General features: G+C 45.8%; 1 protein-coding gene across 3 annotated transcripts in view; it reads left to right on the top strand.

Moving 5' to 3' along the window:
* Positions 1 to 27169, top strand: part of Mgmt (O-6-methylguanine-DNA methyltransferase) — a 325209-nt gene that overhangs the window by 38950 nt on the left and 259090 nt on the right. Inside the window, exon 1 of one of the 3 annotated variants that reach the window (XM_023709102.1) lies at positions 24313 to 24340. The exons of the other annotated variants lie outside the window; for them this stretch is intronic. The gene's annotated coding sequence lies outside the window, so the exon portion shown is untranslated. Of the gene's footprint in view, positions 1 to 24312; positions 24341 to 27169 lie in introns of those variants that run through there. 3 annotated transcript variants of the gene reach the window in all.

Below are 27169 nucleotides of genomic sequence, written 5' to 3'. Positions count from 1 at the left end.
ATAATGCATTTTGAAGGTAATATCTTTTATGATGCTATGCCTAGTTGTGTTACCTTTTATTTAGTGGCTTTGGGCTCTAGCTTTTCTAATACTCAGGTAGAAAAGGACTGAAATTCTGGAGGTTTCAGGGGGCTTAGGTATTTTATTCTCTTTGTAGCAGTGGATTTTGAATGTAATAGGCTTTTTAAAAAAAATAGTCATTTAAGTTATTTCAATAGCAAAGAATTACTACAATAGTTAATTTTTTTTAAGTTTAAGAAAGGTTTTTGGAAATGTGTTTGGCATCTCTTTGTTGTGACCAGAGAGCTCTCAACAGTAGCAGACCTTGTGTTCCTCCTTCTATACACATACATTATAGTGTTTGTTGCTTTCCTAGACTGAAACTCCCATATAATATGTACCTACCTATACTATTTAATGAACCACTTGAAGATGAGAGCTGTAGTTTATAATAATGCATGTGTGGAACAGGATGGCCCGGGCAGGGGTGGGCTGAAAGAATAATGAAGTCCTCAGGTGTGTATGCCCGGAGACATCAAAGTTACAGGATGCACACAGCTCATTAGCATTCACGTTAGTGGTGTGCTTTGTAAAATTTTAGAAAAAGTAAATTTCTTTCTATTGAGTTACAACATAATGGCTTTGCTGGAAGATATTTTGAGTAGTAAAACTGCAAACAGTCCTGTTTGTTTTATGTTAATGGAGTTGTGCTATAGGGCCTGATTAATTTTAGGATGGAGTATATTGTAGGACATTAAAAAATGACCCAGAATAAAAGATGCCACTGTAGTCAGGGAGAGTCTGACACATTATAAAATGCTTGACTCCTGCCTGAGATGTTGGCCCCTCAGGCATGGTAGTACCTCATGCTGAGCAGGCATTTGACCACTGAGCTATACTCCTGGCTCTATTTCTTTTCTTCTTTTTTTTCTTGTGGTATCAGGGATTGAACTCAGGACCTTGTGCTTGCCAGACAGGCGCTTAAGCTGCTGAGCTATCTCCCCAGCACCTGGCCCTATTTCTTTAAAATTAGTTGAGTTTCTTTTTGTCTCCATCTGATAAATCCAATATTTCTTTGTGGGCCTGCCACTGTGTGTGTGTGTGTGTGTGTGTGTGTGTGTGTGTGTGTGTGTGTCTTTCTTAATGATGTCTTCTGTATGTGCTTGGTTCCTGGATTATGCTGGACATTAAATTTTAAAAGCATTCTTTATGTACATGGACAGTGTGAAGTCTGAGGTGCTCTCCTTCGCTGTTGTGTACCCCTGAGTTGGGTGCTGAGTTCCCTGACAGGCTTTGTAAGTTGCTTGGAGGGTGCAGCCTGGCCCAGTACAATTGGCCCACCTAACCCTGCTCCTCAGTCCTCAATTGCTCATTGTCTGTAGTGTCTTCACTAGCCCCTCATGTTTGTTCTCACTGGAGACAGTTTGATTGTCCCAATGGAAAGTGTGCTAAAAGCATCCAGTGAGAATAACCCAGGGTACCCCAAACATCCCAGGAGACACAGGACTGCCCTTCCAGGAAGGACTCACCTGGTCCCAGTGTCAGTGCACCGTGGAGGAGAAGTACTTTCACTGGTCTCCCTTCCACACTCCCCGCACCTCCCATCTCCTTGCCTACCCTTCTTTTGTCAGCAGCTCGCCCTCCTCTCAGTAGAATTGTTCTGGTGCCATCTTGGACCCCTGCTTGTCTGCATGCCCATTCCCACCTCCTCACAGCAAATGAGTTTCCAGCTGTATGGATTTTATGGGAGTCCTCCACCTCTGTCTCTCCTCCACAGCTATGGTTCATCAGGCCTCCCTCCTCCTGCTTGACCTCGGAGCATCCACGCAGCCTACCTTGGAGTCTTCACTACACTGTTTCCTCTAGCTTTGTCTTTCTGGAGTCTGCTCCATCCAGAAGTATATTTGCTATTTGTAGAACTGAGTACCTCCATGCTTTCTATCTTTTCACATTTTGTGCCTTCTATTTAAAATATATGTTCTTACTACCCAACTCTAAACTCCTAGTCAACTTTAAAAACTCCTCATGCTATGAAATTTTCTTTAGTCCTTGCGTTTGGATCTCTTCAAGGAATCCTTTTTATTGTTATTATTTTAAGACAGGATCTTACTCATTAGTTCAGATTCACCTTGAACTCACTGTGTGGCCCAAGCTTGTCTCAAACTTGTGGCCATCCTGCTGCTTCAGCCTCTCAAGAACTGGGATCAGCGATGTGTTCTACCACTCCTGGCATCTTCAGGGAATCTTTTTGGAATATATTTCTTTGGGACTTGTCAGGGAAACACAATACAATTAAGAGTGTGGGCTCCAACATTGACCAAGCAATGGCCGTGACTCATCCGCTTGGCTGACACTGACAAAGGTTCTACAATCTGAGGTACAGGATCTCAGGATAAATCCTGAGGGGATTTCACTGACCTTATCAGACCCAAAAGCTACAACTCTTGTTGCATAGGTCCTGCTTTACCTTGGTCTTAACCATGCAGCAGAAAAGTATAAAAACGAAGTATAAGAAGTAAAGCCATGCTGTTATGTTGAGCTGTAGGGGACTCAGGTCAACAATTTCTGACATTGCCAGTAAAGCGGAAGACCCAGTACTATTATGGACTACTGGACTCTTAGAATATTTTGCTGAGTTAACACACCTATAACTATTCAAATAACGGAACTTAACAAAAAAAAGGGTATACAGATGAATGTCCGTTTTGTATCTATGTATTCAAAATGATTAGGATAGATATATAGTTTCATTCTCTTCATGAATAGAGGGATTTGTTCTAATAGTGTTTGTGAATAGGATATCATGTCCGCATCTTGTACAGCAATTAACCACTAGGAAGAATGTATGCAGTGTGTTAATTATTGAAACTGTCCTACCAATTTGGTCTCATTGCTATTTGTTTCTCAATAAAATTATGGGAAAAAAAAAAAGGAGTGTGGGCTCCAAAACCATTTCATCATGTTCTCGAGGCATGTTCTTACCATGTCCTGATAGGATTACAGTCTCACTTCACTTAGTGGCCAGGATCCCCAAATCCTGCTTTTCTATTTCTGAAATGGAGGTTTTAATACAGACATTCTTGTTTAATGACTGACCTGTTTAACAACTAGGACTTGCTGTTGGGACTTACAACCTGCAGCTAAGCTGTACAACCTGTAAATTTTTTTTGTACAGTTCAGTTTATCTTATTGAAGGGAGCCTCAAGGTCTTTTTGGTACAGTATGCCTCATTTAACAGTACTATAATGCTTGCTGGATGAATACTGTAGTTTTATATTTTGTTCTGTATTACAGTACCACATGTAGGAATTATGCAAATGAAAACAAAGTCATCAAGTTGGGGTTTCCCTTGCCCATTTCTTTGTTCTGACTATTGTAAGGTGCATGCTATACACAGTTCCTCCTTGTTTGGTGACCAGTTCATTTTTAATGACCTGGTTGCAGGAAAGGAACTGGGTCATTCAAGGAGGAGTATCTGTACTATAGTGCTTTGTAGGTCATAGTGGAGAGTAGGTAAAAATGTGCCTGTGAGGGCTAGTTGAGAATATGCCTGGAGAAGCCTGGCGAGGCCAGACCAGCTCTGGGAGGATGTGGACATGATGGGGTCTTTGTGGGCGTGGTGAGGCAGGGCCATGAGGGGCAGGAGGAGGATGCCTCAGTACATGTTGGGCAGCCATCTGAGGACACGGTGAGGTAGGTCCTATGTCATGTGAAGTTGTTGTAGCCTCCAGGCAGGTGCCCTCGGAGCCAGCCCTCTGAAGGTCACTTTTGTTGTGCCACCATCTCTGTGCTAATTTTGCATCCTTGAGTTTAGATGCTTCTTTATTTTTGGTTTATGTCCTGTAGGTGTTTGTTTTGTTTTTAAGTACTGGGGATTGAACCCACAAGCTCTCTACCATCAAAGTACATCACCAGCCCCTTTAAAAAAACCTTTTTTATTTTTGTTAGTTTTGACACTGGGTCTTGTAGCAGTTCCCCAGGTAGAACTTGAACTTAGATCCTCCTGCTTCAGCCTCCATCCTTCTAGGATTACAGGAGTCATATCCTATAGGTATTGATTTAAAATTTGCTTCTCAGACAATGAGTAGATGGAGGATTGTGCCTCTGGGTAAGAGGGTGGAGTAGAAATGAAAGGTCTTCCTTTTCAGGGCTAGGGATTTCAACCCATGGGCTCATGCTCTACCACTGAGCTCTGTCCCCACCCCTGAGGACTCTTCTTGTGTGGATGACACACAAATGTTCTGCCTGGTGCAGACCTGCCCTAGGGTGCCCTGAAGCCAGCCACTGGGTGTGGGGATCCTGGAAGAAAAATGGCCCTCATGGAAGAAACCAAGGTCTTAATCTCCCCACTGCAGAGGGTCCTATTGAGTTGTGAATGTGGGTGCCCCAGGAAGGAGCTTTCCAGTTATAAGAAGTCCTGTATTCCAGGGCAAGGGGAAGAAAGTCCTGAGAGTGGGCCTGAGATGGGGATTTACGATGCCCACTGTTGGAAGCAAGCTCACAAAGCCTCTCGTGAGTGGGCCAAAATGACAAATGGGTTCTGTACAACTTTTTATTGTGCACCTCCACACTGTATTTCTTTGGAGTGCTGCTGTATTTGCTAGCATTTGATTGCATTAGTTACTGGTAAGATGGAGAAACCTTTCAGTCTCCCAAAATAAATATGGATCTACTTTCAATACATTTTATCTGTTAAACTTCAGCATCCAGGAAATAAGACTAAAGCTTTTCTTTTATTCGTTAACAGGTTTTTAGAGTTTGGATCGAGATAAAACATTTACAAAGGCAGTAGGTTCTGGGAGGATAGTGAGTCCTGTGCAGGGTGGGGGTGCCTTTTGTTCTCTGAAGTTTATGTTCGTGAGGCATGTCTGCCCTCTACTTCTCTCACGATGCTGGCCTTCTCTTTGGGGCAGGCTGCCTCTGCCTATCTGCCCAGGCACATAACAGGCACTGGCTTTCTTGTGCCAAATCCCACAGAATAGGATTGACTGGGTGCAGTGCCGGAGCCCCTGTCTCAGGTCATTCTGATGGCCTCATCCCTGCATCCCATCTTCTTCAGAAGCCCTGGCTTAGTGCAAGCCCATAGGTGTGAGGACCTTAGGAAGCAGCAGGCATGACCTGTGTCAGAAGCTCCACGGGGTGAGTGTGAGCAAGGGTCCCCAGAAGGAAGAACACTAGAGGGAGGTTAGTGACTGTCAGGCAGTCTTCCCAGGAAACGTTGTGATTACTGGGAGAGGAGGTCTGGGGTGGGGCCTGTGACAGGGACAGCGGGTGGGGATGAGTGGCCCAGAGCCCTCAGTATAGATAGAGCAGGCTAGAGAGCATGCTCAGCGCTGACTGCTGCCGTGGTTGGAAAAACAAAGGTGGTTTTTGTCATGAAGATGGTTCATGGATAGTGCTGCTTACTTCCTGAATGGAATAATCCATACAGTGAAATTCAGTAAAAATCAAACAACTTGGGCAGTTATTTCAAGAGTGTGGTTCCAACAGGCTTGGACCATGAGGCCTGCTATGGAAGTTCACTGTGCACCTAAGAGTCTTGGTCAGACATTTGACTTTACAAGGGTTCTGTTTGGTTTTTTCCTTTCGGGTTGATTTTTTTTTTTTTTAAAGGATGGGACTGCTATTTTATTTTATTTTATTAGGCAGAACCAGGGATTGAACTCAGGCCCTTGCACTTGCCAGGGAAGCCCTTATTCCACTGAGCCATCTCCCCGGCCCCTCAGGTTGAAATTTTTGCCTTTGCTGTATGAGATGTTTATTCCTGCTACTCAGAAGTATTCAGAAACTATGCTGCTTTAAGCTGCGGGGTAGAGTTTTCTCTCATGATAGCTTAATTTTGATTGCATTCCCACAGTGGGCTAGCTCGTGTTCGCATAAGGCACATGGTAGTCCCTGCCCCTGGAGATTGCATTGAGAATTATTTCTTCGTACACGTCACACACCCGGCAGCTGCACACTCGCGGTGCTGTGGTCATTCCCATGGCTGTCTGTCCATTCATCTGCCTGTCTCTCTCTTCTCTTTCTCTCTCTCTCCCTTTGTTTTTTTGCCTGACAGGTTAAGATTTCCTTGTACTCCTGTGCTATTTCTGTAGAGAACATGTTTTATTGAGGAGAAATTAGTTTACAATACAACAGTAGTTAATTACTTTAATTCCAAGTTATTTAGGATTAATAGAGTTACTAAGTCTTCAGCTAAAATTTTCCTGCAGAATAACATGGAAGGGCTGTGTTGAGCCTGTTTTCCAGTTTAACCAGGTGTGACTTTAGATAAGTAATTCTGCTCCGGCTGACAGTGTATTTCTCTGGCTCTCATCATTTAGCTCTTCTGTGGTGTACATGACATTGGGAAGTAGTGTTTGCGTGGTTCATCAAAATCTCTTTGCATAATTTGTTTTTTAAAAAAAACTAACTTCTGGGAGTTAGAAACTTTCTTCTCTCCCGTGACTGTGAAGTGCTCTAGATAGCAGTTTTGGGGAAGAGCCACAAAGGGCCTGGGGGACCTCCAGAGGATGGCAGTTCAGTAGAAGAAGGGCCGGGGAGGTAGTTCAGTAGAATAAGTGCTTGTCTGGCAAGTGCAACGTCCTGAGTTCCATCCCCGGTACTGCAAAAAATAAAATAAAATAAAATAAGAGTGAGGGGCAGAGTCCTAAAGCTGATGTTGAGAGGGACATAGGCCGCCCTTTCTGAGCACCAGTTGGAGCCAGGAGCCAGAGGAGCCACCTGCTGCCCTGGATGCTGCCCCTATAGGGACCAGAGCACACCAGGTCTCCTCTTTTCTTTGCCCTCAACCCAGTTGTCAGGTAGGGGGTTCATCTTAAATAGGAGACTTACCTAAGATGTTTTTTAAAGTGCTCCATCGGAGAGGATTTACTGAGGGTGGGTTATAGACAGTTAGGTTGGTGTTTAACCTATCTGCTGACCTGACTCACTAGTTGTGAATGCATGAGTGTCCTATCAGGTGGTTTGTTCCACACAGTGGGACTGTACTGTGCCACCCAGTGGGACAGCTGGTGGTTCAGAGCCACCTAGCAGCAAGTCATATGGATTACTACCCCATCAGAACTTTCTTTTTCATACCAAGTATTGATCTCAGGCCCTCATGCATGGCAGACAGGTGCTGTGCTGTGCCACTGAGCTAAATTCCTGGCCCCTCCCATCATGAACATGTTAGTGCCACTGAATGTGTAAACTTACAAAATGGTTAAGTTGGTAAACATGTGTATTTTTCCCCAGTAAAAATGCATATTTTATCATTTTTAGACAATAAGAATTTTTAGACAAAAAGAATGTCTGACTGTCGTATGTACCTCATCCGGCCTTTCAGTACCAGCATGCCACTGCCTGAATCTCCTGGGTAAGGGCGGGTGGCTGGGCCTGCACCTTAGCACTGCCCTGGGGCACGGCGCTGGCTCTGTGATACAGCGTGGGCACCTGCTCGGCCCCTCTTCGTGCGGTCCCTTGGGACCACAGTGGTAGTTGCCTGTACTGTCCTGGTGTTCAGCATAGGAACACAATCAAAGCAAAAGCGTCTGGGCTTTCTAAAGACATTGTAAGATCAGGGAAGGGGTGGTCCAGTGAGTTCTATTAAGACGCCTGTCTTTCCCTCAGTAAGGAAGCGCAGAAACGTTTTCTGCTTTCTGGATGGTGACTCTTGCCTTTGCTCCATGGTACAGTCGGTGTGTGCTAAGTCCTCTCTAAGGTCTTGTCAGAATGGAGAAAACTGCAGTATCATGTAGCTTAAAGAAGCAGTTCATTATCAAAGCTTTTTCATTCTTGACAATCTCCATTTTTCTTCTAATTTAGGGTACTCCCCAAAATCAGCATTGCTGATCGAAGAAGTTCTCATCTGTGGATATGTTTGAAGAATTCATTCTGTTACTTAGATAAAATGTACATACTAAATTTTATAACATTTTTAAACTTTTATATTTTTGTTAGTTTTTTTTTCCAATATGCTATAGAGGTTTTCCTCATGGTAGTGAGAATATGTAAATATATGAAATAATTATATTATTCAATTATTTGAACAAAGATTGGTTATAACTTACATATAATTTTGTATGGGTTTTTTTTTGTTTTTTTGTTTTTTTTGTTTTGTTTTTTGCAGTAGTAGGGATTGAACTTGGGATCTTGTGCTTGCGAGGCAAGCACTTATTCTACTGAGCTATCTCCCCAGCCCATAATTTTGTAATAACTCCTAGATGTGAAGCAGGCAGTTGCACAATACTTTGTCACTGTGCTGTTTGTAGATAAATAGGTTGCAGGTTGATTTTGGTTTTATTGAAACATGTTTTGTGTATAAATGTGAATTTTATGTATATCTTCCCCATGTAGATAAATATCTCAAATAACTTGAGATAAAATGATTTTTTATATTAAACATTAAAGTTTCATTTAAACCACTAAAATTCCTCTTAGCCTAATCTGATATTTTCATCTTTTTTTTTCCTGCCTGGAGTGCTGTATTCTGACTGCTTTTGTTCCCCATTAATAAGCTGAAGAGTAACCCTTATGGTGATGGTATTAAGAAGTGGGGCCTTTGGGAAATGGTTAGGTCACAAGTGCTCAGCCCCCAGCAGTGGGATTAGTGCCCTGATAAGAGAGAATTCAGAGTGGGAGTCCTTTCTGTCATGTGAAAACACAGCGAGAAGGCCCCAACTGTGAGAATGTGGGCCTTCACCAGAGACCAGACCTTCCAGCGCCTTGTCCTTCCATTTCCAGCCTCCAGAACTATGAGGAGAAATATTCTAAAATAGGAGACTTACCTTAGATGTTTTGTGAAGTGATCCATTGGAGAGGATTTACTGAGTGTTGGTTATTGAGTTATGTTGGTGTTTAACATCTACTGGCTTGAGCCACTAGTTGTGAACGCATGACTGTCTTACTCATTCTTGACAGTCTGGATTTTGTTGTCCAGCCACCCATTGTGTGGTGCTTTGCTAAGCAGTCTTAGACTCCAACAATGAGCACACCTACCCCAACAGCACCAATTAGTATGGCGTGGGTGCTCGTTGCAGGAGTAGAGTGACCAGTGTTGAGAACCTCAAAGTCAGTGGGGTGCTCTTCTTCAGACACACATTTGAGTATCTGCGCTTCTCCCCAAGAAATTGATAGCAATTGAAAAGAGCAACCAAAAAGTCTTTTTTGTGAATTTTATTTTAATTAATGAAGATCATCCAGGAAACAGGATCCATCCCAGTGTGGTCCTTGCATTGTAACTCTGAATATGGTTCTTCGTGTTGGGTAGGCACAGCCTTACACTATGGTGGTACCTGGCTTTAATCCCAGGAAGAGCATGGGATGTTTTTATAACAGTTATTTAAAGAGTTTAGTATTCACTCATTTCTTCTTAGTCCCCCTTGCTATTTTGATTGCTCCACTTGAAGTTCTATCCAATTGCCTAGACTCCTTCCATCTTTGGTGTCCCCGTGGGCAAGAGCTCATGATGTCTGACATCCAGCTCTGCTGTTGGAAATGTGTTGTTGGATGAGTGCATTTATACTGAAAATTGTGAAACAGGTAATTCTGTTTAGAGCCTGTGGTTATGAAATAGGCCTTGCTGAACAGAGCTTGGAGAAGGGAGTAGGGCAGAGACATGGTGACATCACTGTGGGCGAGGTAGAGTGCCCTTCTCTTCCAGAAGTCAGATGAGTTTAACGTGGAGCAGTGTGGCCAGCAGACAAGCCCTGGCTGAACCAGAGTGAGCTTCTCTAGAGGCACCATTAGATCAGCCAGCAAATTGCTCTCCCACTTCAAGAACAGGACAGAATATCTCGTGGAGAGCTATCTACCATTTTGCTCTTAGATTAATTTTAATAAAAAACTAAAATCAATACAAAACTGCTTAGTAAAGCAGCTACCTTTTCCCAAATAGCGTTGTACAAATTCAAGTGCACTATTTCTTGCTTATGATGAGGTTGAAAAGCAACCTTCTTGGTGCTTACTCATCTTCACTCTTGGAAATTCACCCAGAATTTTATTAGTTTGATGGACCACTAATGTTATACGTACTCACAGCAAAAACAGAAATAAGCTGTCAGTGAAAATGGAGACCTTTGAGCATTTACAAAACACCAAGATGTAAATGCCAACTGTTATTGAATGCTGCTCTTGGAAGTATAGGCAGGGTTTCTCTGAATGTGGTTGGTAGGTGGAACTTTAGGGAAAATAAATTAGTGTTTATTCAGTGATTTCACTTTCTGGTTATCCACACCTCCAACTTGAGCTCCTGGAGTTGAGAAGTATGGTATGGATGCAGGATGCGTGTGTGTAGGGGGTGTCCTTTGTTCTTTGAGTTCACAGGCAGCCCCACCTGAGGATAACTCATATCCAGAGCATGCATCAAGATGTTTCTACACTCTGCTGCGTGTGTCTCCTACACAGCAGGGGGAAGTCTTTGATGGATTCTTCAGCTGATTTCCTTGACATCTATCATTGCTTTGGTAGGAAGACAGAGTCCCTTAGCTTATTTCTAATAATGGAGGGAGAATATTGATTCTATATTGATATAAGGAAATGTATGTTGACTATCCTAAAAAGCCAGTCACTCTGCCTCACATAGGCCCTCTGGGGGGCCCTGAGTTTGCTTGGCTGGGTATCTGTTTGGGGGTGCCCACCCCCTGCTGCTCGCCTCAGTAGCTGCTTCGGAGCATTTCCGCCTTCCCTTCTGCTTCCTCATAGCTCTGTCATCTTACAGGTTATGCTTACAGCTGCTTCTGCATTGACAAGGTCTCCACTTTGGTTTAACCTTTGGCGACTGTGTCCTTGATCATCATGTGATTTTATAATTCACAGGGCTTAGCTTGTCCTGTGATGGGATGTGTATAGTGGAACGCTTGGCGATGATGGGGTAGCCTGCGAGGGGCTGCTGAGTGCCTTCCCATTCTTGTTTCTTTGGTCTCCACAATGTCCCTGTTAAAAGGAGGAAAATGTGCCTCATGTCTCAGAATGACCTGAGAAAGCCGGAGCGCAAGGTGACCCAAGGCCCAGACTGGGCTTTTCACTTTCCAGGTCCAGACTCTTTGTCCCACTGTTACTCCGGATGAAAGCATATTCCTTAATTTAACTCAAGTGCCATAGCCCAGGACTATTAATCAAGTTGATATTTTCCTTTGGGTTTCCTACAAGTTTTACTTCAGTTTCTAAATAGATTATTTCTTTGTCACCAGCATGAGAATGGAACCCTATTCAGGAAGTGCGTTAGCAGATGTTATGTGATTTGGGCACACTCCCTGTGTGCCTTATTTGGGGATGTTTAACCTCTCTGTGGGCTTGCAGCAGGGAGCATCCCATTGAAGGGTAGCTCTCTCCATGGTCACAGGAGAGGGCATGTGACAGGCCACACCGGGTACCAGTCATACACTATGCATACTCAAGATGCATATTTATGTGTGTCTAATGTCTGTGCGCTGGCTCAGTAATCTGTTTATAAGGGTGGAGAACAAATAAAATGTTCTGTGAAGTACCACCTTCCTTTGGCAACATTTTGCCCCCATAGTGGATGAAATATATGAAAATATTATATAAATTTTGAGGTAGTGAGCACGTAGGAAAACAAGCTAAGGTTGACTCGTGTTTGTCTCTTGGTTTGTATTGTGGAAACTCATGTGGTTTGGTGAGGGCTGTTGCTTTGTGCATGTGGTTTTGACTCAGGACTGGACTGACATTCTGTCCTTTTAATGCTTGTCCAGGGTACTCCACAGGAGACCTGGCCACTGGTGGGTCACTTCAAGAATCCAAGAACCTATGCTATGATGTCATCTTTCTGTAAGCCCTAGACTACTATAAATTATGTTTTAACTGTTGTAATTAAGATTTTAGAGTGTGAAGCTGTCTGTGAGGGGAAGGGCCTGTCCCTTTCACCAGAGGAGCAATTAATTGTTAGAGTATATGGTTTTTGAAGAATTTACTGTAAGATAAAAAGACTGGTGTTTTATTCTTGCATTTATTAGTATTTAATCAAATAGAAAGTACACTTTCAGTCTGGAAATCTTGGCTTCAGCTACAGGATTAAGCTGAATTATTACCGAAAGAGTAAAAGGTATAGAATTATATGTTCATGTTGTCAAGCCACTGATAGGTTCTGCATATAATGTAAGTAATTTAGGATGTCAAATTTCTTGCCATGTGGAACAAGGTTAATCATTTGGCACTAAGCGTGTTTCTACAGTCGGGTAGCCATGGTGCTGGATGGCGCTGCCTTAGAGGCCTGGCCCTCCTCAGAGCCTGGGGCCATCAAGGCCCAGCTTGCTCGCGGCCACCCACATGTGTCTGGAACATCAGGCTCTCTGCTTGGACACCTAGTCATAAATCATCACATGCTTCTCACTGGAGCATCCTTTTCTGCAGAAACATTGTGGAGCTGAATTGTTATTAAGGGTAGAGGACTTAATTCTGCTGGCTCATGCATTGTCACACAGGTGTCAACAAGTGGCAGGCTGTGTTGCTTTGCATTAGGGGACCACAAGCCTCTGCTCTCTGCAGTTTGAAGAAATTCCAGAAAACTTATATAACAGCTTCATTGTTGCAGGAATAGGTCAGAGACGGTATTCGGGTCAGTTTGTCAAAATGATCTTCAGACTTGTTCATCATTTGGGAGGAGGGTACCTCCCACAGGCAGTCCCATGTGAAGACTGGGTTCCGTGTGCAGAGAGAGAAGTGTGTCAGTGGGCACAGGAGATACGTGGCCGGCAGCCTCAAGGGCTTTGACAGAAGATGGACAGGAGCTGCATGTGTATTTAATACTGCATGTTGTGGTGGAAAATGAGTCTTTGTCCTGGAAGTCTGGGTGGGGTCAAAAGGGAAAGAGCTTCTAGAGTGCTAACAAGGTGCAGCCACAGTGACAGGCTGGGCTCAGCTCTTGACCTCGAGCCCCTTACTAGCTAGGCAGAATGCTCCCAGAGAGCCATACTGAAAGGCCTCGGGGCTCCAGCAGTTCTGGAAGGAAGAAAGGGGGACAAATTACTGATTTTTTTTTTTAATCATAAAATGTCTACAGGTCTCCTCTAAAGCTCCAGTGTAAATCCCATCCCTGGTGTGTAATGCTCCTGGATGTTTGCTAGAAGTCGCCCTCAAGATTTTGGAGGATGCCTATTATGGGATTCTGTTCCAACTGGGTTCTCTGTGCTGTGTGATTTGGCACGAGCTGTCTTTTGGTTACTAAGCCCAGAAACACCTAGTCTGGTAGGTCCCCAGTATTAGCGGATGACCTAGCTAGTGAGTCAGCTGTTCTAAGGTGGTATTCTATCTGTGCACAGATCAGGGGTAGAGCTATTTATGACCTTTTTTTTCCCATGGACTGATCACAGACAAGCACCTGCTACCCGCTGTGAGCTTCTTCCTGGGGGAGGATGCCTTTAACCCGCCTTGCTGTCTGCCAGAGTTGTTCAGCCAGCTTCAACCAAGACCCGGCTTGCCCACGGCTTCCAGTGATGTGGCAGAAGCCCCTCTTGGGGCCTGCCAGCTTTGGTGCTCTCCTAATTGAGGACGGTGGTGTCTCCCTGAGACCTCCTTCATGCCAGTCCATTATGTATTCCCTAAGAAGTCGGTGACTTCCCCAGTTCGCAGGCTCTGCAGGATGGGTGCTTTCTCCTGTGACATATTCAAGCTGAAGCTCCCAAGTCATATAGTTGTAAGAACTGACACTTCACGTTGCGCTCCAGCCTGCCACCTCTTTTCCTCCTCATGACAGCCTGTCACACACAGCGGAGTAGTTAGTTGGTACCTGAAGTGCTAGTTTTCTAGGCCTCGAGGAATGTGCTGTTGGCAGCACACAACAGCACCACCAGGGGGTGACCTGGGGGCACACCATCTGGCCAGACCCAGTGGCCAGCGCACAGCCTGTCCTTCTTGTGGGTTGCTTCATGTATCTAAGATGTTAGCACTAGGCATTCTAGAGCAGGGGGAAAGTGAGGGGAAATGCAATATTTTTTCTTTGTTTTCATTGCAAATTATAAACGAATCATTCCTGGTCAGAACTGAAGTTCAGTATATTAAAATGTGATTTAAGGCTTTTAGGGGTATGGGAGGTCTTGGGCTTGGGTGTCAGCTTGCTTCTGTGGTGCGCAGGGTCTCGGCACCTGTGCTGGCCCATTGCCCAAAGGAGGGCACGGTATCCCAGGTTTCACAAGATTTGGAGTTTGCTCACCTGTTAAATCTGTCCTTTCACAAGGTGTCAGGATTATGAGGTTCTTCTGATTTATTCTCATTATCAAAGCTAGAGGAGCACCATTGGATTTTAAATAAAGCAGCGTAGGCTTGGCATCTTGTAAGAAGTGGGAAGGAGAGCAGGTTGCATTGTTGTTCTGAGCGGTGGGTGCTATGATATTTCCTCCTGGGCAGCACTTAGCACAGAGTCTTGGGACTGTGTCTATCTGAAACATTAGCCCCAGAGACCAGAGTGCTGGGGTAGGCAGGGGTCAGGTTTCTGGGCAGAGCTGAGATAGGATTTTAGCCCTTACTAGTTACCTGTCAGGAACGGTAGAGATAGAAGAAACATCTTTAGATGGCCAGATATGCTTTGGATCATGCTGGACTAAAGGGAAAATGAAAAAGAAAATGGGCCTCATCCTGTGTGCCCTCAGCCTGGAGCACAGAGAAAGCAACGCAGCCAAGCACTAAAACCAAAAGCAGGGATGCCTGTTGCTCTTCCTGCATCCGTCGTGGAGAAGTTCCAGAAGCATTGCGGTGCAGTCCAGGCTTGCCACCACCTACCGTCTTCCCAGCTTGGGGCCTCTAAGTCCTCACTTCTCCTTTCTCAGGACTGGGCATTGTCTGGGTGGGCTCAGGTCTCATGACCTTGCTGGCTGTTAGCTTGGAAGGCCCAGATAGCAGGGCAGAGTGAGTCTCGCTGGACACAGGCTGGTCCTGCCCTCACACACAGCATTTGCTGCAGCTCGGTCTGCTGTGGAGGCCTCCCGGGGTGTGTGGCCTTTTGATGACATTTTGATGATGGGAGGCTATGGGTAGGAGGGCACATTCTGTCAAATTAAGGATTCTTTGCTCTGTTTCAAAATTGTGTTCAGTAGCCATGCAAAGTTGTTTTGGCTCCTGGGTTGTAAATTCCTTATTGGAGGTCTAGATTTCATTAATTGTTTTGTAATTTGGTTTCCTTTTATCATCTATGGATTAGACATTTGGGCTGACAGAGTGGCACAGCTCTGTTGATGGTATCTGTTGCATTAAGCACTCAAACTTATTTGAGTGAATTGCCAAAAAGCAAGGGAAATCAAAGTCACTTCAGCAAGCAATGCCTTGAAATAGCGCTTTTTCCTTCCTGTTTTGAAAGCCACTGTTTAAACCCAGGGCAGTGACCGAGAGCTTCCAAGAATTGGATGTAAGGCTGCCCACAGCAAGTTGCCTGCTTTACCTTAAAATTTTGGTGGGCTTTCCATTGCATTCTCATTTCAGTGTTAAAGTGTTTTCCTGCAGACGACTAATTAGAAGGCAGTGCTTAGCCTATGCTGGTCTTCAACGGCTGCCCTGTGGACTGCCTCTGCGCATGCGCATGCACATCTGTGTGAACACCTTCCAGCCTGGGGCTGCTTTGGTTTGTGGGATATCTGTATGTGTCTCTGGTCTGCAGTGACATGGTGTTAGGAAACTTCTTAAGGAAATAGGTGTTGGTACTTGAAAGCTTCCCAAAGACTTCCAGAGGCCCTTCTGCATCCTGTTCTTTTCTCACGGACCAGTATCAAGTTAGATGGATTGTTTGGCTAAACAGTTCCAATGGTTATGTGAATGATTGTTCTCATCTGGAAACGTTTCTCAGAAGTGCTTGAAGTTCCAGGGGATTTGTGGGGTAATTCGTTAAATCTGTATACGTAGAAAAAAATTTTAAGTAAATTTTTTTGGAGGGGGTTGATTACTGGGAACCAAACTCAGAACCTTGCACTTGCCAGGCAGGCACTGTGGCACTGAGCTATATCCCTAGCCCTACAATTTTCTCTACTTGTGATTTCTCTCATTTACACACACAACCACATTCAGAAGTGTCTTTTCTAACTGCTCCTTGATGGCACAGAGTAATATAGGAAGTTTGGGGTTCACAGAGAAAAAGCAGCCACTCGTACTTGTCTCAGTAGATGCAGCTACGTGGAAGGTTTGGAGGGAAATCAGGTTCTTATTTTTTAGGTGTGCTCTTTAGATGTAGACAATGGCAGCTCATATCTAGCAGTGCTTGGTTTATAGACCAGGGAGTACGTTCCTCAGCCGTCCCTCCAAACCTTAGCTTTGACATGTAAATGCTTTTGCATGTGTGTTACAGCGTGCTGCATGTACTGTGCTGTTCAGCTGCCTGTGCAGAGCTGGGGTCTGGGAAGCTTCTGGACCCTTAATCACAAGGGCCCAATCTGTCCCTGTCCTCTACTCCCCAAGGCTCTTGTAGTTAGAACGGTCTTTGCAGCCAAACTATCCTTCATCCAAAAGGTACATTGGCATGCTGTGTCTAGCGTTGGTCATGAAGGCTGCTTGTAGCTGTAGTCATGAAAGGCAGTCTCTAACGGTAGTCAGAAAAAGGCCTGCCTTGCTCTGTGGGGGCTCCCGTGCCCTGGAATATGCAAGTGCCAGACTCTGGCAGTGTGGATTTGAGTGCAGAATTTCTTTTATTTGCATCCTATTGGCTGCACAGAAATTCAGCAACAAACCAGCGGAATTATTTTTTTTCATTCATTGGGCCAGCATAGTAGGCTCTAGAGTGATATTTTTGAGCAAACTTTAAATCTTGTTTTCTTGGGCAGATCCATTTCTATCTAACTGGACACTTCTGGTTGTTAGAGTGAAAGGGACACATCTGTGCTTTGGTCATCTTCTGCTGACTGTGACGTAGCACAGTTCCCTGGTCTAGCGGACACTGTGGACTGGGTCCTAGCCAGTGACCTCGCTTCTACCTAGTGTTTTTCTTCTCAGCTGTCACACTTGGGGAAGATTAATCCTACTCACTAACTCTGCCACCCTCCTGCAGGCAGTGTTTTCTGTCCTTAGGATTTTTCCATTTGCTTTCCTTCTGATTGCAGTACTCCCCAGTGGCCGAGTTTGGGTGGGCTGGCCTGAAAGGTGAAGACCCAGGCTGTTTCCCTGGTGCTTCTTTCCTCTTCTCCATTTGGCAGAGCAGTGGCGGAACTTGTTGTCATGTAATACTGGCTGAGTCAGAGGCCACAGGGACCTGTTCCCTTTGCTGGTTTGCTCCTCCTCAAACCAGCTGAGCCCCCACATTACCTATCCCAGTCCATGCAGCAGGGGCCTTGGGAGCCTTATGTGCAAACTACTTAAGAACTTGGACAATTTCTTCTCTTTCAGCTATTTCTGAGCCTTGGTCCTGACCATGGAAATGGTTAAAAGTGCTAGGTACAGGGCTGCAAAGATGGTTCTGGAAGGCCGGTTTTTAGACATGTGCAGCAAGCCTGGAAAATTTCAAGTAGAGGAGAAAGAAGACAGTTGCTGTCTCTGAGTCTCTTGCTTTTAATGCGGTGGGAACTGGCCTCTGGCGCCAACTGCTTAATTCAGAACATTGTTATTTAAACGCCATTCATGTTAAAAGGGAGATGAAACAAAATGCACTTCATTTTTCAGAGGTCTCCAAATAGCCATGAAAAATCAATTTTTTTCTGCCACCAATTAATGTCAGCCCCTCTTGTGGCTTTAGGTGGATGCCACAATGGTGAGGTAGGAAGCAGCCCTCTGGGCTCTTGGCACTGCCAGACTCTGGGTTGGGAGTAGGAAGTGGAAAGACAGGAAGCCCAGCCATGTCCCAGACCTGTGTGATGAAAGGCCGAGAAGGCCGACAGCCCTGGGAGGCCAGCAGGACCCCAGCCTCTGCAGCATACCTAGAACCGTGGTCTTTCACTGGCTCACGTTTATGTGTGCATGTGCCCTGGGTTCCAGTTGTTGCTAAACATTCAGACTTGGGCTCTGAGAGTGACTATAGGACCCCTGGTCAGATTCTAAGGTTCTGACATGTTTGGTTGTCCAGTGCTGTCCAGCAGGTTGGAAACTGGTTGCTTGGATTTGACAGGGATCCTGTTTGCCCCAGGTGTGTTCCTTCAGGTCCAGATGGTGACCCACGTGGGGCCAGGGCCAAGGGGCCCACGTCCAGGACAGCCCTGTTACGTGCAGCTGCTGTAAACCTGAGCTTGCAGGAAAGGTGCTTGAGCTTTCTTTTTCTGGCCTGGAAAGCTCACGGCATGTACTGAGCTAGAGCAGGTCCTAACCTTGCAAACATGTGTACAACAAAGCCCCGTTCTCCTGCTTAGGCTTGCGGTGCTTGCCCTGCCCGAGATGAGGATGGCAGCGTTGTTGCCATTTGGCCTCGTCCTCCTTTCCTGAGCCCAGCTCCTCACTGTGCCATGAGGCGCTGCAGTGGCCCACCTCACACCTGACCTCCCCCTCTCTGTGGCTGGGCTCCCCCCGTAGTTTCTCTGACCCCCTGGCTCCTTGTGGCTCCAGGACTTGGGTCTTCAGACCTCCTCAGACACTGCCTTCCTCTGCCGGTCCACCTAGAAGGTGCTCTTCCTCCCACCCTGATGCCCCCAGGGGCATGGAGTCCTAGACCATCAGGCGCCTGCTGGGTGCTCCCATTATCCTTATGCTGGCCAGGCCAGGACTCACTTCAGTCATAATCACATACTTTGTATAACTAGATCGGTTTTTTCTTTTTTGTTTTTCCATTTATGTATTTGGTACAGGGTCTCACTACAGAGCTTGGACTCATAGTGATCCTCTTGTTTTCAGCCTCCTCAGTGTTGGGATTACAGGCATTCACCACCACACCCAGTCTTGGTGGCCAGCTCAGCACACGGGGGGGGGGGGGGTGTCAGCGCCTGATCATTAATTCAGTAAGTATTTACTGAGCACCCACGAGGTACCAGACACTATTCTAAGTGCTGGGATATCGATCAGCTAGAACTAGCCCGGGCTAAAGAGAACAAGAATGCTCAGAATGTGGACTTAAAACAAATGGGCTTTCTCATCCTCTCACAAGTAGAAGTCCAGCGGTACCCTGTTGCTGGGAATATAGTGGCTCCCAGTGTTGGGCCCAGGCTCTCGCAAGGCCCTTGGCCCTTCCCTCATGTTCATCAGGTGGTTGCTGCAGCTCCAGCCATCGCATCTGCCCTGTCAAGAAAGGAAGGGAAGAGGATGGTGCCATCTGATAGGCACTTTTTTTTAAATCTTTTTTTTTTTTTTAATATATTTAGTGCAGGGTCTACAGGGCTTCACTACACATTGGACTCATAGTGATCCTCCTGTTTTCAGCCTCTTGAGAGCTGGGATTATAGGCGTGCACCACCACACACAGTCTTGATATACACCTTTTTTTAGTGTTATTAAACTTAACTCTCAGCAGACCTCTTACGCATCAGCTAGGTTTGTCGCATATTTATTACTATCCTGGAGCTTAAGTTGTAGTGAAGACAGCACGTAGTGAATAAGCAAACTACATGTCATATCATGTAAGTGCTATACAGGAAAATAAAGCCAACAAAGAGGGGCAGAAGGGTGACTGTTCTAAGAAAGCTTTTCTGAGAGGGTGACATTGGCACAGGGCTGTGAGTTAAGTGACCAGGGATGCTGTGCAGAGAGGAGAGGGGAAGCATTTCAGGGAGCCCGGGCTACAGTGCAAAGGCCCGGAGTAGGGTGCACGGTAGGTGAGAAGCCACATGAGTGGAGGGAGCATGGTCCTGTGGAGGTACCAGCTTAGGTGGGGTGGGGGTCTGTTGGTTTTTGGGGGTGCTGGGCCAAACCTGGGGGGATTTTACTGTCATCGTGATGGGCATAATGAGTTATGTTCTTTCTTGGACTTTTTAAAATTTATAACCTTTTTTCAAACCTTAAAAATACTTCATACATCAGTTTTTAATTTGCTTTAGAAAGTGTCAGGGATCGTTGGTCTTACAGCTGAGAGAAGGCAGAGTCATCGGCAGTGGCTAGCGCTATGTCAACCATTTGTTCTTCACATCAATTCCACCAGCACGAGACTGTAATAGTTTCCTCCATGTTGTAAAATCCACACTTACTGTAGAAAGCAAAAAGAATACATAGAAATATTTTAAATCATCCTACCCTATCTGTATTGATTTTCTTTTCAAAAAACGAAGCTTGAGGGCCAGCCAAATAGCTCAATGGATTAAAGTGCCTGCTTAGGCAGAGATGCAGGACCAGGAGTCAGATCCCTGGGCCTACCGTGCCAGCCCCGCCCCCCGTGGTGTGCTGAGATAGTGATTGAGACTGGGTGTGGTGGCATACACCTGTAATCCCAGCATTTGGGAAGCTGTAAACAGGAGGATCACCCCAAGTCCAGTCTACATAGTGAGACCCTGTACACCCTGTCCTAAATACAAAAAAATAAAAAATGAAGTTTGATTTTGGAATAATTTTAGATTTATGAAAAAGCTGCTGACACAATAGTATAGTTTACTTTGTGTATAATTTCCTCTCCTAGGAGATCAGGTGTGTTTGATTTCAGGTCCCAGTCCCTTCCCCCCATGGTAAATGCACAGGGGTACCCTGGTCTTTGGACACATTGATTGCCATTATTTGGATCCCTTTCTGCCTCTCTTCTGATGGGCTTTGCTGTCGTTGCTGGATAACGTCAAGGGTCTTCTCCATCACTCCGACTCTGGTGCATTCCTTCTTTGCACATCTGTAGACAGAGCCTCCAGAGTACTGTACAGACTGGATGAGCTCTCCTGGTGGGAACAGGCTTCCCCTGGAGGGGCCAGGCTGCAGAAAGGGTCAGTCAAATCCCTGAGCCAGTGTCTCTGGCGCCTCCTTTGGCCGCCTTGCTCTCCTGGCCGCATCTCACCTGCTTTCCCACCTGGCTGGCTCCTTCCTGTGGTTCACATCTCTGCGCAGCCGTCCTTTTCTCCAGAGATTCCCAGCTACTGCACTCTCCCCACGTGTGGCTGTGACTCCCATCTGCGGTATCCGTCGGGGCTGCACTTCCCACCCAGCATGGCCCTCTTTGGAGTCCTCTGCTCGCTGTGCACTCAGTGCCTGGATGGTGCTGTGTGTGTTTGCACAGTTACAGTGAGCAAAATGTCCCAGGTTCTTCTGAGCTTTCTTCCTGCCAACGTGGGGCTGCCCATCACCCATCGCACTGCTCCTCTTGGTGGTTGCCTGATCTGGTGAAGATCCAGCTGTGGTGTTATCATCGGAGACCCGTGGGGATTGGTCCTGATGCCTTTGGGCTTTGCCATGTGAGCATGTGCCCACCTCACCCAGGGCCCTAAGCTGTTGTCATAGATAGATTGCCCATTGGCATTGTCACGTGGCTGCCATGTGTGCCTCCCCCAGGCTGAGGTGAGATGGCCTTGCTGCCTGGTACATTTCCCGCTGTGGAAGCTTTACTTTTTTCACTGCCCAATTTCTCGGTTCTGTGACACTCTATTGAGTCTGCAGGTGTCCCTCTCATCGTGCTAACTGTCAGCCCTAAAGGATGTACAGCCCTGGGCTTCTTAGCCTGCCTGCCAGACCCATGGCTTAGAGCTTGTCCTGGAAACATGCTGTCCATTAGATGTCAGGATTCACAATTACTTCTTCTGCTGTAGAAGGACTGTGTCAAGTGCTTTGGCAATCACTGGTAAAGAAAATTATAAGTGGGCTGCTGTGGTGTATCAAATTCCATTTCTGGCGCAGTTGATATAGAATTTTTTTTTTTTTTTTTTTTTTTGCAAAATAGTGGTCAGTGGGTTAAGGTGCATTTTTACTTGCAAAGTTTTGCCAAGAGTCTGAACAGTTCAGCACACAAGCTTCTGACAGCTGTGCCCAGAAGAGCGTGGGCACTCAAGGAGGCTTAGTGTAGGGTGAGCAGGTCCTGGCTCCTCCTCTTGTTTAGGTGGGATGTGTTGGGTTTGTTTCAATTCTGTTGCCTCTTTAAGCAAATCTTTTCAGTATTCCTGTCATATAGGTGAAACCTCCTGTCCTGCACTCCTTCTCTAGCTAGTGGTTGATTATATGTGTGGAACTTGCTGCTCAGGGGAGCTGGTTCTTGAATACTTTGGATGAAAGAGCACGGCAGACCAGCTAGAGCCTGTGCCATGACACTGGGCATGGGCATGGGATGCACACGGATGCCCATTAAAGGAGATGGGGATACCATGGTTCACAGTTGGGGAATGTGCCAGAGGTTTGGAGTTCCTTTTGCTCATATTAAAAAAATGGGGCCTCTGAGTACTTGCTTGGTAGAGGTACTGTTAGATGCCAATCTCCAACTGAGTAGCTTATTTGGCTGCGCTGGATTAGGCTGGATGCCCTTCCTTCGGCACACTGCAGCCCTGCAGCCTCAGACATTCTGCCAGTCCTGTCCATGATCAGAGGCCGCCTCTGGGCCTAGCCCTGATTCTTATGTGAAGCTCTGCTGCTTGAGGAGCTGGCAGGGGTGAGCTCTGTCCTCTTATGGGGTAGAATTCTGCCTCAGTTACTCTTCTGGCCCAGTCCTGCCACCTCATTTGCCTTATCTCTGCATACTGAATGTGTCTCCCAGATACTTGGACTGTGATTGCCACCAGGTATGGCCTGAGCAGGGTGGAGCATTGGCAAGCAGCACACTCAAGCAGGCAGGTCACACAGCGCTGGGCTAGGCCATGTCCGTGAGACTGGCAGAGAGCACTGTGAGGTTTCGGTGAGGAGTGGTACCCCTGTCTTATTAACTTAAAAGGAAGGCTGGAGTGGAGAAGTCTTAACTGAGTCCCCAAGTTGGAACACTCCCTGTCTGAATGCTTGTAAATGTGTGTGGTGTCCCAAACTGCTGTGGTACCAGTTTGGCAAACCCTTCCTTTCCTAGGATGTCCCTTGCCTCTGCTGCTTGGGTGTAGACCTGTCATGGCTGGGTCCCTTCAAGCTTCTGCCTGGGACATGGGTCAGGACTGATGATCAGGAGGCAGGGCCGCAGAGTGTGCCAGTTACGATGATGCTGTATCCTGTTTCCCGGGCAGTGGTGGTAACAGTGCCAGCGCCTGCTTCTGCTGTCCCTGGTTGGCCCCACAGATGTTTCCTGAGGCTTGATTGTAGCTGAGGTTGGGCTGTGGCCAGTCTGGGTTCCACTGTTTTCTGACCCTGCTCTTCTAGCCTTCCCAGAAGTCCTGTGAGCTTTGGAATAGTCTTTTAGTCAATTGCTTTTTTTTTTTTTTCTTAAACGAGCTGGGAGAAGTTTCCAGTGCTTGCCTGAAAAATATTGCCTGATACTAGTGCTGGTCGTGGGTCATACCCAATCAACCTGTGCCCAGGCCTTCAACCTCCAGCTCTACTAGGAAACAGTTATTTCAATGTGAACGAGGTTAGAAGGGAAAAGACACTGCTCTATGGTGAGCTTCATGTGAGTTAATCATATGAACCAGGTTCTTTGCTTATAGCTTTTAATCCTCTTCTGTGTGGAATGAGTTTCTACGTAGGAGAACGTGTACAGCTCCTTCACTCTGCCCTGGAACTCTGTTCCCTGAGCAGTGTCTTCTATGAACACACTTAGGGAATGCTGTCAGGGACAATTGGCCTAGATTGTGGGCACACCAATAACTTAGTTCAACCACTGCCTTATAGGTCCTGAGACACGTGATGCCTGTGCCTTTGTGGGAGGCCAGATCCCTGCCCTGAAGCATCTGCAAATGGTTACAGCATAAAGAAATGAGGAGGGACCTCAGGACAGTGGCAGACGAGGCGGCAGTCACTTTGGAAGAATAGGCAAGATTTTGAATAAGATTTTTGAGGAGAAAGGCAGGATATCCAAGCCAAGGGCTTCTGTTATTGTCCTTATATACATTGCCTCTTAATGGTCATACTGACCATTCCATCTATGTATTTTTCATTCTACAGATAAAAACTATTATGAAAATGCAAATAGAATTTAAGGGGCTTTGTCAGCTGTGGGAAGCCATAGTTGTGCCTCCTGTGTTTATCCTGTTCCTCTCCATGCAATGACACAGCAGCCAGGCAGCTCCTTCTGGAGGGCCCTTTCTGTTCTCTCAGGAAGCTTTGCTTGTGTCCTGTATGCAGTGGAGGGTCGCAGAAGTTATGAGGTCTGATTTCTAAGGGTGGAATCTTGGATGCAGTGCTTACAAAGCACCTGTGTGGTGGGGGAGCATGGCCTGTCTTCTCTAAGGGGTATAAATGCACTTCTTCCCTCATTGATGGAGAGAGAGATCAGAGAATAGTTCTACAAGCTTGTGTAATTCAGAGAGAAGGATTCATAGGGAGTGCTAGTGATGGAAAACAGTTGGCCAGCATGTGGGACACTAAGCAGCATAGTACACAGGCACCCAGTGGTAGGGGGGCAGGGAAAGGACATTCCAGCAGAGGCACAGAGTTGAGACTGCATGGTGAGGAAGGCCTGAAGACCTGGGCAGAGACAGTGAGTATGTGTGAGGATCCTAAAGGAGGCGGAGACCCCTTCATTGGGAATTAGATCTTTAAGGGCCATGCTGTGCTCTTCACACCTCATCAGTTCTGCCATTGCACAGCAAGCTGTAGTAAGCTCCCAGTGAATAAATATCGGTGGCATGGCTGTGTGGCAGTAAAACTTGACCTACGAAGCTTGTGGTGAGCCACATTTGGCATGGTGGGCTGTAGTTACTGAACTTGATCCAGCTCCCAAATATAGTTAGCATTGGCCTGCGCTGCATGAGTGTTGAAGGGTAAGGGTTATGTTTCCACAGGAAAAGCCCAGGTAAAATGGGGCCATGAGTTCTCTTCAAGAGGGGTGGCTCTACGTGACCAGAGTCTGTATAAGAGGGTTTGGAGGCCTAGCCCCATAGCCCTGTGAGGTGGTAGGACTGGCTAGTAGGTCAAGACACAGGTAGGCTAAAGTGGCTTCAGTGGTGTTCACTGCAGGAAGATAGGATTTTCCTGGAAAGAATTTTCACTCAGAAATTTGTTGGTAGTTAAGGATGGTGATGAAGGAGCCCTTCATCTGTGTCCCATCCCCTAAGAATGCCCATGCAGGGGCAGCCAGAGGGAGCAGCGATGGCACTGGTGAGAGCTAAGGGCAGGACAGCACCTTCAAGTGCCACATATGCCTGGACATAACCAAGATGCTGTCATCAGCCTGTTTATATCAGTGGATAGAGACCAGACCTAATAGACAGATATGTCGAGATTGCAAAGCCAGCAACAGCAAAGACAAGGTCTTCTACTCCTTGGCAGAGGCAGCACTGGACAGCAGGACTGCAAAGAGAAGACCCTTCCTTTTTATTTTATTGAGAAACAAACAGCAATAAGACACTTTCAAAACAGGTTAGTAGGACAGTTACATTAATTAATACATTGCATATTGTTGTCTTTGTAGTAGTTATTCATAGTACAACATGCAAGCATGATATCCTGTCTAAACACTATTACTGAAAATCTTTCTTCCCATTGAAATTACGGAAAACTAGCTTTATATGTATGCTAACTATTTTGTATATACAGATACAAAATGGTCCTTCATTTATATCTCCTTTTTTGTTTACTTTTGTCAAAGATGGGTATTCTATTGCCATTTAAGTATTGTAGGTGCAAGGAATTTCTGCTGAAAACCCCAAACCCAGTCGTAGCCCAGGTCCGGTGAGTGTGTGGGAGAGATTCTGGCTACCCTGCACCGGCGGGACCTACTACTGGTCCCAGCCCAGGCGGAGCTTGGGTGAGACCCTCTTCCACCCTCTTGGGAAGAATCCCGCCACTCTGTAGCACCTCCTCCACCCTCCCTGCCAAGTAGGAATTTCTGCCGCGTTCCAGGAACCCCCAGACCCAGTCCTAGCCCAGAACAAGTGAGTGTGTCGGAGAGCTGCCTCTACCTCCTACTCCACCTTGTCCCCTCCAGGCTCAGCTCAGGCGTGGCATACAGGCCAGGGGTGTAACCCTGCATCTGCAGTCCCTGCAGAGAGTGTAGAGGATAGAACCACCCACCTAGTTCAGGAGCAGAAAATCTTGCCAGAGGAGCACAACAAGTTCTTCCTCAAGGGCAGCAGCAGGAAGGAGCTGAGCACAGCAGCCAGACCCAAGCCAGGCACAGCTGGATAACTCCAAACTTTGTAGATCTGCACCTGAACTTCAGTACGTGCTAAGGTTATAACTACAACGAAGATCTACAACAAAAGTCAGAAGACAATGCTATACAAAATGAGGAGAAGACACAAAATGCAACCTCAGAACCCAAGCCCACCCGTAACAAGTGCAGAGGACACTAACACAAAACAAATTGGGAATCACACAGCTGAAAGCAATGAATCAACGGCTTCTGAAATAAAGAAACAGCTGCAGAAAGGTATAGAGGAACTCAGATTGGAAATAAAAAAAGAAATCCCTGAATTAATAACATCTGTACTAAAGAATCAAATGAAGAAACAAATGGAAGAAACCTAGTGCCCACCCAGAACAAGTGCAGAGGACACTAGCTTGGCTCAAATGCATGAATTAATAGCGTCAATAGTAAATAAGCAACAGCAGAAAGTTATAGAGGAACTCAGAGTGCAATTCTTTTCTGAAATAAAAAAAGAATTCTCAGAACTCGTAGCATCTGAAGTAAAGAAGCAACTACAGAAACATAGGGAGGAAACCCAATCTGAAAAAAACACTGCAGTAAAAGAATTTATAACTGCTTCTAAAGAAGACATTGATAAAAAATAGAGGCGATTAGAAAAATGACGGATTCCTTGAATGAGCAATACAGGAAAGAAATAGAACACATGAAGTAAAGTCAAAGAGACATAGAGGAAATTAAAATCACAAGCTTGCAAAACCGTTTAAGTGAATGTGAAGACAGAGTTTCAAATATTGAAGATGCTGGTGCAGCTAGTGAAAAGGTAAGAAAGGATCTCTTAAAAACAACGAGGATGGAGGAAAGAATAATCCATCGCCTGCAAGATGAACAATGTGAGACTAATAGGCATCAATGAGAAAGAAGGAGTGGATACAAATGACATTGAAAAAATATGGGCAGAAGTAATAGCAGAAAACTTCCCAAATATGAGGAAACAATCTGACATTCGGGTAACCGAAGCATACAGAACGCCAAGTAACCTGAATCCAATGAAAAACACACCGAGACATATAATAGACAAGATCTCAGAAATTCAGCACAAGAATAATCTACTGAAAGCTAGTACAGAAAAGAAGCAGATCACATTCAAAGGAAAACGCATCAGAATTACGGCTGACTTCTCTTCACAAACCATGCAGGCAAGAAGAGCATGGAGCAGAG

This window comes from Octodon degus, unplaced genomic scaffold (genome assembly GCF_000260255.1).
Source record: "Octodon degus isolate 3935 unplaced genomic scaffold, OctDeg1.0 scaffold00010, whole genome shotgun sequence".
Taxonomy (NCBI): Eukaryota; Metazoa; Chordata; class Mammalia; order Rodentia; family Octodontidae; genus Octodon; species Octodon degus.
Note: the sequence above shows the minus strand (reverse complement) of the source record. Positions and strands in the feature narration are given on the sequence as shown.